This window comes from Pan troglodytes, chromosome 23, assembly GCF_028858775.2.
Source record: "Pan troglodytes isolate AG18354 chromosome 23, NHGRI_mPanTro3-v2.0_pri, whole genome shotgun sequence".
In the NCBI taxonomy this organism is placed as follows: Eukaryota; Metazoa; Chordata; class Mammalia; order Primates; family Hominidae; genus Pan; species Pan troglodytes.
In genome coordinates this window covers 48,164,745-48,181,785 of record NC_086016.1, presented here as the reverse complement: position 1 = coordinate 48,181,785, position 17,041 = coordinate 48,164,745, and the positions used below count along the sequence as shown (strand labels likewise).

At 44.4% G+C, this 17,041-nt stretch overlaps 1 protein-coding gene across 6 annotated transcripts in view; it reads right to left on the bottom strand.

The window, feature by feature from the left end:
- Positions 1–17,041, bottom strand: part of PPARA (peroxisome proliferator activated receptor alpha) — an 81,272-nt gene that overhangs the window by 46,199 nt on the left and 18,032 nt on the right. The window contains exon 1 of one of the 6 annotated variants that reach the window (XM_063808095.1): positions 14,095–14,112. The exons of the other annotated variants lie outside the window; for them this stretch is intronic. The gene's annotated coding sequence lies outside the window, so the exon portion shown is untranslated. Of the gene's footprint in view, positions 1–14,094; positions 14,113–17,041 lie in introns of those variants that run through there. 6 annotated transcript variants of the gene reach the window in all.

The following is a 17,041-nucleotide window of genomic DNA, read 5'->3' as shown; positions in this document are numbered from 1 at the left end:
TAGTTACCCCCAGTACAGTACAATAAGATATTCTGAGAGAGAGAGGAAGAGACCCTTTTGTTACAGTGTATGTTATAATTGTTCTATTTTATTATCATTGTTGTTAGTCTCCTACTGTGCCTAATTTATAAACTTTATCATAGGTATGCATATACAGGGAAAAAACATAGCATATATAGGGTTTGATACTATCTGAGGCTTCAGGTATCCACTGTGGGGGCTTGGAATGTATCCTCTTTGGATAAGGGGGGGAGCACTGTACATTTCTTTGAACCTCAGTTTTGTTTTGTTCTTTTATTTTATTTATTTATTTATTTTTGAGACAGAGTCTCGCTCTCTCACCTAGCCTGGAGTGCAGTGGTGTGATCTCGGCTTACTGCAACCTCCGCCTCCTGTGTTCAGGCGCGAGCCACTACGCCTGGCTGAACCTCAGTTTCAATAACTGTAAATTTAGGTTAATGACAGCTACATGGCCAGGTGGTTCGAGATGTCTATAGAGTAACGGGCACATGGTGCCGCTCCTTCCTCCCTCGTTACTGGGAATCCTTGCTCCCCCAGCCCCCAGCCCACGCCTTCATCCTTGAATCATGCTCTTCTCTCCGCCCGGCTGATCTTCCCAAACTATAACATCTACAAAGGCAGGACCACACCTTATTCAAGTGTGTTGCACAAATACACCCTTGAATAAACTGAGCTGAACCAGAAAGGGCAGAGAAAGAGGAAAATTAGATTTATGTGAGACCTTACAAGTAACCAAGACAATGTCTGAGACATGTCAAGGACTTCGCATTACTTAAATAAAATGATGCAATGTGCTGCAAATTATTCAAGGTTGGCTGATGGCATCCGGTCTATGAATGTAAGTCTACACTGCCAATCCTGTGGTATCTAAGTTCTCAGCAAATATGCCATATTGGTTTTAAAGGAAAGAGAAAAGGCCCTTTCCCTTTAACTTTTAGGGGCCAACTCAGGGAAGTCAAAATTTGCTCAAGACCAAGAGGAACCAACCAAGTAGAAAGATAATCCCTTCTGCAATAGTCCTATATGCTGAAAGTTAGTGTGTATATATATATATATATATATGTATATATATATGTGTATATATATATATATGTGTATATATATATATATATATATATATTTTTTTTTTTTTTTTTTTTTGAGATGGAGTCTCACTTTGTCACCCAGGCTGTAGTGTAGTGGCGTGATCTCGGCTCACCACAACCTCTGCCTCCTGGGTTCAAGTGATTCTCCTGCCTCAGCCTCCCGAGTAGTTGGAATTACAGGTGGCTGCCACCATACCTGGCTAATTTTTGTATTTTTAGTAGAGACGGGGTTTCACCATGTTGGCCAGGCTGGTCTTGAACTCCTGACCTCAGGTGATCCACCTGCCTCAGCCTCCCAAAGTGCTGGAATTACAGATGTGAGCCACCACGCCCAGCCAGAGATGGTATATTTTTAAACTTCTCTCCTTGAGCTTTCTTCTTCAGCTTTTAGATTAAGCCAACAGTATTGTCTTTTGCCAGAGCAGACAAGTTCTGAATGTATTTCTGCTTCTTCAAAGTCTGGTGAAAAGCAGCAGCAAAAGAGGGGAACAAGGTCAACCACAGAGTTTTAAAATGAGGGCACTCCAAGTTCAAATGGTCCTCACTCTAGAAAGTTATGAGAAATGGGAGACACTAGCACGTTCTGATGAGAGCCATGCAGAAATACTGCACTCATGAAAAAGGAAGAGTATGCTATCGAAAGGGATATTCAGAGAATAAGAACTTTTCTAGGGAATTACAAACTCAATTGCAAACCTAATAGAAGGGTTGGAAGATAAAGGGCCTGATCTCACAGAAAGTAGAGTGAAAACAGATGGAACATGGGAGAAGCAAGAGAAGTAAGAGAGGACCAGTCCAGGAGACAAAACTCATCCAAATAACAGGAGCTCCGAAGAGCAGGAAGCAAGAACATGGAGCACGGGAAACCACCAACCAGTGCATTCAGGATAACTTCTCAGAAATGATGGGCATGAATTTCCAGGTTGCAAGGGCCCACCAGGGACTCAACAGAATGGATGAATACACACACACAGATGGTCACTCACTGGGAAATTCCAGACCATGCTGGAGACAAAGAGAAGATCCCACGAGCTTTCTGAGAGGGAAAAACATGTCGCACACAAAGGATCCAACAGAATACTTTTTTTGTTTTTTGAGACGGAGTCTTGCTCTGTCGCGTAGGCCGGAGTGCAGTGACACAATCTCAGCTCACTGCAACCTCCACCTCCCAGGTTAAAGCAATTCTCGTGCCTCAGCCTCCCTAATAGCTGGGACTACAGGCGTGCACCACCACGCCTGGCTAATTTTTGTATTTTTTGTAGAGAAGAGGTTTCGCCATATTGGCCAGGCTGGTCTTGAACTTCCAACCTCAGGTAATCTCAGCCTCCCAAATTGCTGGGATTACAGGTGTGAGCCACTGTGCCTGGCCAAATAGAATACTTTTGGATTTTCCAACAGCAACATGGGAAGTGAAAGACAACAGTTGGAAACCTTCTAAATATGGGAGGAAACTGGCTTCTGACCCCATAGCCCTATATTCAGAGAAGCCCTCCATCAGGTGCAAGGGTAGCAAAGCTCCTGTTTTCCCCATTAGTGTAACTAAAAGGTAATTGTGTCTCTCTCTGAGATTCTGGACTCTGTCTCCCCATGGTACTTGGTACTTCTCTCCTATTATGGTAATTATTGGTGAACATGGTTTCTTATGATGTTTTAGAAGGTAACTCATGGCACCTTTTCTAGACATCCAACTTGCAGTGGCGTGTTGCAGGTTGCTTGTGTTTAATTTGCACTGCAATATTATTGTTTTATAAAAATGAAGTCATCATCAAATCATCATCAGCCATTTTTCAGAACCAACCCTGCAATAAATTAGAGATGTTGATAATGATAGTGGTGCCAGCTAACACTTTTTGAGCCCTTATCCTATGCCAGGCACTGTCATAAATAAGAAGCTAATGTGCATTAACTCACTTCCTGGTAACAGCAACCCCATGAGGCAGGCATTATCATTATGTTTACTTTACAGATGAGGAAACTGAAGTACAGAGAGGCTACCACAACATGCGCTGGGGCACAGAACCACCGGGACCGGGGTTTGACCTCAGGCAGCAAGCCTCTAGTTTCTGCTTCTAACAACCACGTTAGAACCCTCTGTGTGGTTCACTGTGTGTCATCTCCCAGTGTGAACATTTCTCAACTTTACTTCCAACCATCAACGATCTAGACATTTGATAATTTAGCTTTTTTTGTTTTGTTTTGTTTGTTTTGTTTTGGACACAGAGTTTCCTTCTTTCACCCAGGCTGGAGTGCGTGGTGCAATTACAGCTCACTGCAATATCGACCTCCCAGGCTCAAGTGATCCTCCCACCTCAGCCTCCTGGGTAACTAGAACTACAGGCACATGCCACCATGCCTGGCTAATTTTTCTATTTTTTGTATAGACAGGGTTTCGCCGTGTTGCCCAGGCTGGTCTCAAACTCCTGAACTCAAGTGATCTGCCCTCCTGGGCCCCGCAAAGTGCTGGGACTACTGGCGTGAGCCATTGCGCCTGACCTGATAATCCAGATTCTGAATTACTCACAAGTTATTTTTCTTTCCCAGTTTATCTGTGTTGAGTAGATGATCCTCTCGGTGAATATTACTCTCTGTTGGAGTCTTCAGTAAAGTTTAGAGATGAGGGAAAATGTAGTATTATTGTAATGTGTTTTTAAAACAAAGACTGGAAGTTTAAACTAATGACAAATTGAAATGTGAGGATTACCTGAACTCTTGCTGCTTAGGCTGCTAAACGAGTGTGTGTTCAGTGGAGAATTACCCATTTACTCACTTAGCAGATGGAGTCATTTCTGTAAGCACCGCCACATTGGGGCACCCGAGTGTGGGTCCTCAGATGAGGATTTCAGAGCCAAAGCCACAGTTCTAATGCTTATTTCAAGCCAACTTTTTTTTCATTTAAAAGACAGCTTTATGGGCCCAGTGCTGTGGCTCATGCCTATAATCCCAACACTTTGGGAGGCCGAGGTGGGTGGATCATCTGAGGTCAGGAGTTCAAGACCAGCCTGGCCATCATGGCGAAACCCTGTCTTTACTAAAAATAGAAAAATTAGCTGGGCATGGTGGCGTATGCCTGTAGTCTCAGCTACTTGGGAGGCTGAGGCACGAGAATCGCTTGAACCCGGGAGGCGGAGGTTACAGTGCTCTGAGACGGTGCCATTGCACTCCAGCCTGGACGACGGAGCGAGACTCTGTCTCAAAAAATAAAATAAAAACAAAACAACAAAAGAAAGCTTTATGGACATGTAACTGGCATACAATAATCTGTACATATTTAAAGTGTACAAATTTGGTATTTTTTTGCCATATGTATAAACCTGTGAAACCACCATCATAGCCGAGACAGTACGCAGACCCATGATCCTCAAAGCTTTCCTGTGCCCATCTAATCTCTCCCTCTTGCCCCTCCATGCCCACTGCCACTGATCTGCTTCCTGTCATTACAGATTAGTTTGTACTTTCTAGTTTTATACAAATAGAATCAAGCAGTATGTATTATACTTATTTTTCCTGTCTTCTTTTACTCAGCACAATTATTTCAGCATTCATCCATGTTGTTATGGGTATTCATAGGCCATTCCTTTTGATTGCAAAGTAATACTCCATTGTATGGATAACCACAGTTTGAGAATATATTCACCTATTAATGGCATCTGAATTGTTTCCAAGTCTGAGCTATTATAAATAAAGCAGCTATAGACATTCAGGACTAGACTCTGTATGGAATATATGCTTTCTTTTTTCTTGGCCAAATACTTAGGAGTGGGATTGCCAGATCTCACGGTAGGCATTGGTTTAACTTTATAAGAAACTGCTGGCTGGGCATGGTGGTTCACACCTGTAATCCCAGCACTTTGGGAGGCCAAGGCAGGCAGACTGTCTGAGGTCAGGAGTTCAAGACCAGCCTGGCCAATGTGGCAAAACCCCGTCTCTACTAAAAATAAAATTAAAAAAAATTAGCCAGGCGTGGTGGTGCACACCCGTACTCCCAGCTACTCAGGAGGCTGAGGCAGGAGAATCACTTGATCCCAGTGAAGTAGAACAGGCTTTTCCTAATTTTCCTGTGGCTTTTTCTTTCCACCTGAGGTGTCTGGTGAAGGGGGCCCTCTAACTGCCTTAGGTTCGGCTCAGGTCACTAGAGTCTTACAGTAAGTTGCCAGACAAGGCTGTAACCATCTGGGGCATGTCTAGACTGTAATCATCCAGGAATTGATGTATGGGAACTGATCTGGATGCCCAGGGTGTCCTCCAACCCCAGTCACTACCCTAAATATATGACCAATCACTTCCCTATTTATTGTACCCTCGGCCAGCCACCCGACATTAAAAGAAGGCCATTGCACTTCACACAGAACCCTCAATCTTTGGGGGGACAACTTAATTCCATAATCTCCAGCAAAACCTTTCTTAAAATTCTTTAACATGCACCCCAGAGGAGTGGGTTTCCATGCTTTTCCTCCCATCCCACTCTTTGTGATGCACACTCACTCTCACTTTCATTCCAGACTGACCAGACTGGGTCCTATTACGGGAGTTTCAGGTGCTGCTTAGCTAGGAGAGTACCTTATTCCTGCCACAGCCTGCTGCAGCTGTGGGGCAGCTCCTGTCAGCCGTATGCGATGCCCTGGTTCTGGTCAATCACACACTCGCCTCAGAGCACACAGTCCATGCTAAGAGATCTGTGTCTCCCCACATCACGGCCCTCCCGGAACCATCTCTTTCACACACCTCCCCGCTCCCAGTTCCCGATCCTTAGTCAAGGCAGGAAGCCACTCTTCCCATTTTCAGTTTCTTTCCTGACCAACTTAGTGAGCCACTCTCGCGTCCTGCATCGGCTAAGGTGTAAGTTTCATCTGAATCGGTGAGCTACTCTCACTGTCCCCAGCCTGTCTGGGTCTGGGCAACATGGCAAAACCCTGTCATCTGAATTGGTGAGCTACTCTCACCATCCCCAGCCCCTGCTGGAACCGTCCTGCAAGCCCTTTATAGGTTCCGTTGTGCTGTCTAGGAAGGACACCGGGACACAGGAGAGCCAATCTCCTCTCCAGGCTAAAGTCCTCCCATTGGCACCAAAGGTCCCAGGTCTCCCTCGACCCAGGCTCCAGTCCCATAGGCAAGGGAGACAGAAAATCTGCCATCTCCAATCCCGGACGAGCCCCCAGAAAATGTAGTGGGAAATCAGAGAACTGGAGCAATTGATGGGGTTCAGGAGGATTTATTTAAGGTGTACGCTGGCTCAGTGGACTTGCATCCAGAAAGTCAGAGCACCAAACAAAGAAGGCAAGTACCTTTTATGCATCTTGAGGAGGGAAGTATGTGAGGCAGGAAGCAGACATACAGAAGTGAGAATAAAGGCCGTTATCATCTTGTGATATTCTTGTGACATGCCTTACATCTTAAGAAAAACATGTTTTGCAGCTTAAGCTTATCTGCCTTGTGAATTTGCAGCTGTGCAGGGAAAACAGGAATTTACAGAACTTACAAAATACATGGAGGCTAGATAAGATTAATGTTTCACACAAGGAAAATTAATATTCTTTCTTAACTCTAACTTCAGTGGGGGAGTGGTTACTTAAAGCCTTTCAGTCTGGGCCTAAACAGCATTTTTATTAAAGAAACTATCATTATTTCTATTATTATTACTGCTATTGTTACTTTATTATTATTTTTCTAATTCATTGGGAGGCAGAGGTTGCAGTGAGCTGAGATTGCGCCATTGTACTCCAGCCTGGGAGAGCAAGACTCCATCTCAAAAAAAAAAAAGCAACTGCCAACCTGTTTTTCAATGTGTTTGTATCATTTTACCTTCCTGTCAGCAGAGATGAGAATTCCAGTTCCTGCACATCATGGCTAATGTTTGGTATGGTCAACCTTTCTAATTTTGGCCATTCAAATGGGCATGTAGTGGTATCATACCACCACTGCGTAAGTTGTAGAACATTAGCATGGGGACTGTAGGTTTCATCTGCATTGCCCTGATGACTGATAACATTGAGAATTTTTCACATGCTTACTTGCTATTCATCTATCTTCTTTGACGATGTGTTTGTTCAGATCTCTTGCCCATTTTTAAAACTGGGTTATTTTCTTCTAGGTGAGTTTTGAGAATTTTTTCTGTCTTCCAGCTACAATAACCTTTATCAGGCAAATGCTTTTTGAATATTTCTTCCCAGTGTGTAACTTGTGTTTTCATTCTCCTAAAACTGTCTTTTGAACAGTAAAAGTTTCATTTTGATGAAGTTCAATTTATTGATTTTTTTCTCTCATAGATTGTGTTCTCGGTGTCATATCTATGAAATCTTTGCCTAGCCCAAGGTCACAAAGATTTTTCTCCTGTGTTTTCTTCTAGAAGTTTTATAGTTTTAAATTTTACCTTCAGATCTCTGATCTATTTTGAGTTAATTTTTGTGTATGGCATGAGGCATGGGTCAAAGTTCATTTTGGGCATATGGATAACCATTGCACCAGCACCATTTATTGAAAAGACTGTCCTTTCTCTACCAAATTGCCTTTGCACCTCTGTCAAAATCCAGTTGTTTTTTTAAGTTAGAAATGAATGTGGGATTTAATCAACTGCTTTTCTGCATCTACTAAGATGATCACATGGTTTTTCTTTTTCATCCTGTTAATACGGTGAGTTACATTAATTTTTGATTATCAAGCCATTTGGCATTTCCTGGGATGAATCCTACTGGTTATGATGTAATATTTGCTATACTTTGAATGTATCCCCCAAATTTCATGTGCTGGAAACTTAGTTTCCAAATTCATATGTTGATAGCATTTGAAGGTAGCCTTTGGGAGGTAATTAGGATTATAAGATCATCAGGGTGGGGCCCCCATGATAGGAATGGTGACTTTATAAGAAGAGGAAGAGAGCCCTGAGCTGACAGGCTCTTTGCCTTGCTTCATGTCACAATCCAGCAGGAAGGCCCTCACCGGATGCCAGCACCATGCTCTTGGACTCACTGGGTACATACCTGAGATTCCAATCTATCTCACTGTGTATACATCTGAGATTCTGATCTGCCTCACTGTGTACACATCTGAGATTCTGATCTATCTCACTGTGTATACACCCGAGATTCTGATCTATCTCATTGGTACACACCTGATGTTCTGATATGGTTTCTTGTCTTTATGCCCAAGATTCTGATATACCTCCCTCTCCTAACAAACACTCAAATCCCTGCACTGTTCCTGGCCCTGCGTGAGCACCAGGCACCATTCCTGGCTGGCACAAGTACTGGGCACTGTTCCTTCTAATCCTCTCAGATGGTTCTTTTCCTGGCCTCAAGTAGTTTTGCTCACATGGATGCACCAAGCAGTACTTTGGTAGATCTCTGGAGTCCCTCTGTATATGGCTTGCACCTCTCATACTTTGCTTTGGATAATCTATACACCATGGTCTCCCTGGACTCTCAGCTCTATTTTGTCAACTGAGGAAGTCTGCCAAGATCTGCCTCAGTTTCCCCTCTCCCTGCACTGCAGCCTGGAAACTCTCTCAAGCCACACCTCTCACCTTGTCTTACAACCATCAGTGCCCTTCACTGCCTGATGTCCAGCATCTTGAAGAACATTGTTTCATGTATTTGTATGGAGGTTTTGTTATCTCAGATGAGAAGGTAAGTCAGTCCCTGTTATTCTATCCTGGAAAATGGAGCCTGTAATTTCTATAGGCATAATAATTTGGTTACAAGGCCACAGCCAGTATATTTCTTAATTGTTTAAAACTCATGTCACCTTCTGACAGATAGAAATATTTCATGTTTTCCTTTAATATTGTTTTAAATTTCAAAGTAGATAAACTGTTAGACTACACTTTTGAAATCTACCCCCTCCTTATGAGTCCTAAAATGCCTCTTTGGGTAGGTGCCTGAGGTTCTGATATAGTTCCTTGGCTATATGCTCTAGATTGATAGACCTCCTTAGATCTATACCCCAAATTCTGCTATACCTCCCTGGGTATAAACCTGAGATCCTGATATAAATCCTTAGCTAGATACTTAAAGCCTCAAGATATGCCTTCTTGAGTATATACCTGAGACTCTGCTATACCTCTTTGGGTAAATACCCAAGATTCTGATATATCTCACTGGTTACACACCTGAGGTTCTCATCTGTCTCACTGGGTACACACCTGAGGTTCTGACCTGTCTCACTGGCTACACGCCTGAGGTTCTGACCTGTCTCAACAGGTACACGCTTGAGGTTCTGACCTGTCTCACCGGGTACACGCCTGAGGTTCTGATCTGTCTCATCGGGTACATGCCTGAGGTTCTGATCTATCTCATTGGCATACACCTGAGGTTCTGACATGGCTCCTTAGTTTATGCCCAAGATTCTGATATACCTCTCTCTCTTCACAAAAACTCAAATCCCTGCTGCAACTCAATACTGGGATGCATTCCAAAATTTAGACTACATAAGACTGTTTGAAGTTCACTTTGAATCCTGGAGGATATGATACTATCGATTTTTTTTTTTTTTGAGATGGAGTCTTGTTCTGTTGCCCAGGCTGGAGTGCAGTGGCACGGTCTCAGCTCACTGCAACCTCTGCCTCCTGGATTCAAGCATTCTCCTGCCTCAGCCTCTGATACTATCAAATTTTTATACCAAATATTGTCATCAGTCCTGACATAGACATAATGTTGGGATTAATTAATGCTCAATAAAATAGTAAAGGAAGAACACTAGTAGGCTATTAAACAGATTATTTTTATTTTATTTTATTTTATTTTTTGAGACAGGGTCTCACTTTGTCACCCAGGCTGGAGTGCAGTGGCGCGATCTTGGCTCACTGCAAGCTCCGCCTCCTGGGTTCACGCCATTCTCCTGCCTCAGCCTCCTGAGTAGCTGGGACTACAGGCGCCCGCCACCATGCCCGGCTAATTTTTTTGTATTTTTAGTAGAGACAGGGTTTCACTGTGTTAGCCAGGATGGTCTCAATCTCCTGACCTCGTGATCTGCCTGCCTTGGCCCCCCAAAGTGCTGGGATTACAGGCGTGAGTCACCGCGCCCGGCCTATGTGACATTCATAAAATGACAGAAATGGGCAACAGATTAATGACTGGCAAAATTAAAAAAGGGATGGGAAGGTAGGAGAGAAGTGGGTTTGGCTATAAAAGGCACCATGACCGCTGATTGGTGATGGAAACATTATGTATCTTGATGGTATCAATGTCAGTATCCTGACTGTGATATCGTCCTCTCACTTTGCAAGATGTTACCCTTGGGGAAAACTGGAAAGAGTGCTGGGGATCTCTGTATTATTTCCTAAAACTGCACGTGAGGCCAAGGCGGGCAGATCACTTGAAGTCAGGAATCTGAGACCAGCCTGGCCAACAAGGTGAAACCCCATCTCTACTAAAAATATAAAAACGAGCCAGGTGTGGTGCACGCCTATGAACCCAGCTACTCAGGAGGCTGAGGCAGGAGAATCACTTGAACCCAGGAGACAGAGGTTGCAGTCACCTGAGATTGCATCAGTACACTCTAGCCTGGGTGACAGAATGAGACTCTGTCTCAAAAAAAAAAAAAAGCAAAAAAAACTACAATTATCCAAAAAATGTTTTAAGTTAATTTTTAAAAGTACTAAAAGGGAGGAAAATTAGGAGTGATTTTTTGTTTGATTGTTTTTTTGATACAGGGTCTTGCTCTGTTGCCCAGGCTAGAGTGCTTTAGTGTGATCATGGTTCACTGCAGCCTCGAACTCCCAGGCTCAAGCAATCCTCCTACCTCAGCCTCCTGAGTAGCTAGGACTACAGGCACGAACCATGATGCCTGGATAATTTTTTAAATTTTTGTAGAGACAGGGTCTCACTATGTTTCCCAGGCTGTTCTCAAACTCCTGAGCTTCCCAAAGTGCTGGGATTACAGGAGTGAGTTACTATGTCTGGCCAACAGTGGTATTTTAAGAACAGGTGATCTGTTCTTCAGGTTTTCTGCTCTGCAGCTTTCAGAATTCAGACATGGTAAACATAGCTAGGATATATAACATAGAAACTGTCTCTTTTATTTATTTGCTTGCCTTTTAACTTTTTATTTGGAAGTACTTTCACTTATAGAAAAGTTGCACCCCCCAAAACAGAATAAAGAACACCCTAACTTTACCCATATTCACTGGTAGTTACCAACTTAACCATTTGCTTTATCATAATTTATTTCCTTCTTTCCTTCCTTCCTTCCCTTCCTTCCTTCCTTCCTTCCTTCTTTCTTTCTTTCTCTCTCTTTCTTTCTTCCCCCCCCCCCTCCTTCTTTCTTTCTTCCTTCTTTCGAGACAGAGTCTCGCTCTGTTGCCAGGCTGCAGTGCAGTGGTGCAATCTCGGCTCACTGTAACCTCTGCCTCCTGGGTTCAAGCAATTCTCCTGCCTCAGCCTCCCGAGTAGCTGGGACTACAGACGTGCACCACCATGCCCAGCTAATTTTTTGTATTTTGGTAGAGACGGGGTTTCACCATGTTGGCCAGGATGGTCTCGATCTCCTGACCTCACAATCCGCCCACCTCGGCCTCCCAAAGTGCTGGGATTACAGGCATGAGCCACTGCACCTAGCCCATAATTTCTTTCTTTATAGGTATGTATGTATATATGTGTATGTGTGTGTGTATTTGAGGGTGAGTTGCATACCTCATGGCCCTTTCTCCTAAATACTAAACTACACGTTTGCTAAGAATGGCAGTGTGCTCCTACACACCACAGAACACTTCGCTTCTGTTAATTTAACAGATACAGTTCAATCTATGATTCGTATTCAAATTTTGTTAGTTGACCCAATAATGTCCTTGATGGCATTTTTCCTCCTTCAGTACAGGATGCTGTTCAGAGTCAGGTATTACATTTTATTGTCTTCTCTCTTTTAATCTGAAGCATTTCCGCAGCTTTTCTTTGTCTTTTATGATACTGACATTTTTAAGGAATACCATTTCCACCATTTGCAAGCTTTCTTCTTCCCCTTGGCAAACAGAATGTAGCAGCTGCCTTAGTACTGACTTATAGTAACTTATATTGTGACAGATATCTGCATAGAAGAATCCACAGTTAATAAGAACCTCTAACTCGAGGTATATCCCATGTCCCATCCTGAAGCTGAGTTCTTAAATAGGCTCCCAGCCTCTCTAACAACTTGTACGCCCTTCATTTTGCCAGCTTGCCAACTGGAAATGTGTCCAAGGCTTTCTTATTTGGAACTAGAGGTTCCCAGAGCTACATTCCTATTCAACACAACAAATAAAAGAAAACTAAAAACATAACTGTTTTGTAAATCCCCAAATAAGAGAGTGAAAAGAACAGCCACAACATCTACCTGATAGCATGACTTTAAGCAACTCAACATAATTCAAACATTTAGCAAACATCGGTTAACAATAAACCAAGTACCTTCTGCAAGAGCTGGTTGTAGGACAAATCCTTTTCTAAAGGGACAAAGATGAATGCAAGTTAAAGTGACAAGAACACTAAGGGAGCAGAAGCAAGCCATTTAAGGGTAAAAATGGAATTTTCTGCTATAAAGTAAAGCTCTGCATAAAAATAAGACAGAACAGGAGATCTAGTAAGGGTTTATTCATAAGACCCCATGCTGAGGATTTCAAGGAGACAGTCACGTTTCTGGGTAACTGACTATGGGATTGTCCCTCATGGGGCCAAGTAACCTGTCAAAGCAACGAGGCTTCCTACTCAACAAGCCCTGTGGCCACCCTGCCAGCTGGAGGCTCTATCTGAAGCCTGGAACAGCTGTCAACATGCCTTGAATCCAACAGGTCCCGATGTGACCTCGGTCTTTTACCTCTGCACAAAGTTACGGCTTATGGCTGTTTGGACAGTCTGGTTTGTCGATCGTTTGGTCTGAAAGACTGTTTTTTTCTTTTTTGAGATGGGGCCTTGCTCTCTCACCGAGGCTGCAATGCAGTGGCACGATCTCAGCTCACGGCAACATCCACCTCCCAGGTTCAAGTGATTCTCCTGTCTCAGCCTCCTGAGTAGCTGGAACTATAGTCACACGCCACCATGCCTGGCTAATTTTTGCATTTTCAGTTTCACCATGTTGGCTAGGCTGGTCTCCAACTCCTGACTTCAGGTGATCCACCTACCTCGGCCTCCCAAAATGCTGGGATTACAGGCGTGAGCCACCGCCCGGCCCAATGCTGTTTTTTTTTTTTTTTTTTTTTTTTATTACTTGCATTCATCCTGTGGTTTCCATCCCAGCTCATGGCATCCTGCCCAGGGTATCACTCCCTCCCTCCTCACTTCCTGCCACAGCCTCCTCCCTCTCCCTTTTCTAAGGTTCTCACACACGGCTGCCAGGTTCCTCACCTGGAGGACAGCCCTGATCACCTCCTGTGGATGGGCTCTTCTCAAGCATGGCTTCCAAGTACCCAGATTCACAGGTAGGGAAACCGACCAGGGACAGCTATCACCCAAGGCGACACGGCTGCTCAGTGGCTGGGCTGGAGCTAAGGTCAAGGTCTTCCTACACCCAACGCGGTGGAGCCTTTCCCACTTAGCCACCTTGCTTGGCCGGGCCCCCCCGCTTCAGGCCCCTCTGCAAACCTCAGAACCACCTACAGCTTCTGCCCGGGCCCTGCAAGCTGCCCAAGGGGGCTTTTTAGCAGCTAGATCAGAGCATATCCAGTCCCCTAAGAAGCCCTCGCTGGTCCCCATCCCATGGCCTTTCACACACAACACAAACCAGAGTCCTCACAACGGCCCCGACCTCCACGAGACTGGTCCTGCCTCTCCCCTGGGACCTCCTGACCTCTTTCTCCTCCTCCTCCTCTCCAGGACACTGCTCGAGTCACACTTCCTGGCTGTTCCTCTCATGAGCCCACCCTGCTGCCCTCCCTGTCAGGATGCTCCCATCCTGATGTCTGCTCCACCTGCTCTCACCTGCTTCCAGCCCTTCCTCAGATGCTAGGTCCTGGTCACCACCTCAGGGAGGCCAGCCTGGACCAGCCTCCTGGTGCCCTCACCCCTTCTGGCACCCTTGACCCACTCACCTGCCCTGGGCTTGCTCCTCCTACTGTACCTGAAGGCGGCTAAGTCACCAGGCCAGCTGCTCCATCACTCCACTCATGACCTGTCTGTCCCTGCCAGAGGATCAGCTCTCATAGACGAGGGTGTCATGGGTTTTGTTCACTTACGTATCTTAGAACAATGCCTGGTACAGAGAAGGAGCTCAAATATCTGGTGGAGTTTGAACTAGAATGCACGAATCTTCTCTTCATGTCCCCTAGCAAGCCCTGGACTCTGGCCAAAATAGATGACTCGGCATCTGCCAGCCCCACCCCAGGCTTCCTGGACTCTGTACTTTTTTTTTTTTCTTTTTTTATGAGACAGAGTCTTGCTCTGTTGCCCAGGCTGGAGTGCAGTGGCGCAATCTTGGCTCACTGCAACCTCTGCCTCCTGGGCTCAAGCAATTCTCCTGCCTCAGCCTCCCAAGTAGCTGGGATTACAGGTACCTGCCATTGTGCCTGGCTAATTTTTGTATTTTTAGTAGAGACAGGGTTTTGTCATGTTGACCAGGCTGGTCTCGAACTCCTGACCTCAGGTGATCTGCTGTCTCGGCCTCCCAAAGTGCTGGGATTACAGGCGTGAACCACTGCACCCAGCCCTGGCCTCTGTACTTTATCCTACTTCTTTCTGCCAGGAATGCATCCCATTCTACACATTTGGGGGGCAGTACAGATGCCTTTCCTCTCCAAAGTGCTCAGGATCCCCCCAGGGGAAGGACTTTGTCCCTCCTCTGAATCACGACAACTCTCATTGTGGGTATTGATGTATGCCTTTTCTGCTCAACTGACCTGTCACTCTTGGAGGAACAATTCTTGTCTGTCATCTTCCTCTCCTACACCAGGCAGACGTTCAATAAAAATTTACAGAATGAATCTGACATTGGTGCTAAATTCTGAACATTGTTCCCTGTCTTACGAAAACTCAAATCAGGACCGGTGCAGTGGCTCACACCTGTAATCCCAGCACTTTGGGAGGCTGAGACAGGCTGATCCCTTGAGTCCAGGAGTTTGAGACCAGCCTGGGTGATATGACAAAACCCCGTCCCTACAAAAAAAAAAAAAAAAAAAAAAAAAAAAAAATTAGCCGGGTGTGGTGGTACACACCTGTGGTCCCAGCTACTTAGGAGGCTGAGGTGGGTGGATCACTTGAGGCCAGGAGTGAGCCAAGATCACACCACTGCACTCCAGCCTGGGTGACAGAGTAAGACCCTGTCTCAACAAAACAAAACAAACAACTCCCACCCCCTGCCACCAAAAACACACTTAAATCATTTTAAGTAATGGACCTATGAAAAAGAGCCTGTATATAGTACAAGTATTTAAAGAACAAGACTGGTTGCAGAACAAATGTTTTTCTAAAAAAAAAAACAAAGATGAATGCAACTTAAAGTGACATGAATGCTAATGGAACAGAAGCCAGCTGTTTAAGAGGAAAACTGAATTTTCTTGTTAAAAAGTAAAGTTCCTGAAGTGCATCCCGTGACAGCCTGGGAGGGAGTGCATTGAACAGTTTTCAGGCCATTTGAACTGTCTATAGTCAGCTCTGTAAAGTCCACATCATTCAAGTAAACGTAGTCAGGATGCCTACATGTGCTTGGTGTCAGATGTCAGTATCCCTTGCGTGACACATGAGGCTTTTCTGAAGATGAGTGACACCTTCCCAATACTAAGCTGTCCCTTCCCTGAACATAGTATATCCATCTATTTATTTGGGCTATATTTAAGCTCTCTTAATAACATAATCAGTTTTCTGAGTACAGATCTTATGTATCTTTTTCAGATTTACTCCTAGATATAGATACACTATAAAAGTAACTTTTAATTAATAAACTTTCTTATTTAGAGAAGTTTTGGGCTTACAGAAAAATTGAGTGGAAAGTACAGAGAGGTCTCATATACCACCTCACTCCCACCACAGTTTCCCTGTTATTAACATCTTGCATTGGTGGCCGGGCGTGATGGCTCATGCCTGTAATCCCAGCACTTTGGGAGGCCGAGGCGGGCAGATCACGAGAGCAGGAGATCAAGACCATCCTGGCTAGCATGGTGAAACCCAGTCTCTACTAAAAATACAAAAAATTAGCCGGGCGTGGTGGCGGGCGCCTGTAGTCCCAGCTACTCCGGAGGCTGAAGCAGGAGATTGGCGTGAACCCGGGAGGCGGAGCTTGCAGTGAGCCGAGATTGCGCCACTGCACTCCCTCCGTCACAAAACAAACAAACAAACAAACATCTTGCATTGGTGAGGTACATTTGTTGCCACTGATGAGCCAATGTTGACATATTATTGCTAACTGAAGCCCACAGTTTTCATTTTCACTCTTTGTGTTGTACATTTTATGGGTATTGACAAATGCCTAATAACATGTATTCATCGTTACGGTACCATACAGAATAGTTTCACTGCCCTAAACATGCCCTGTGTTCCACCAATTCATTCCTCTTTCCCTCCCCATGAGCCCCTGGCAAACACTGACGCATCTTTTTACTGTCTTCATAGTTTTGCCTTTCCCATAATGTGTAGCATTGGAAGCAGACAGTATATAGCTTTTTCACTTTGAGTTCTTTCAGGTATACAATATTTTCAATAATAATGTAAGTGGTATTACTTGCCAAAATGTTTTCCAAAGTGGCTATCATTTTACATTCCCATCGGCAGTGTATGAGAGTTCTTATTCCACATTCTTACGCATACTTGGTCAGACTGCTTAATTACAGCCACTCTTGTGGGTGTGTAGTGATATCTTTCTACCAAGAGAGATGTCTATGAACTTGCATTTCCCTAGTGACTAATGAGGGAAAGGCACATGAACATCTTTTCATGTGCTTGCTTACCATCCATTCAAATGACATGCCCATTGTTGAAGAGTTAGTTCATCTTTCACCCATTTTTAATTGGGTTGTTTGACATCTTATTGAATTACAATAGTTCTTT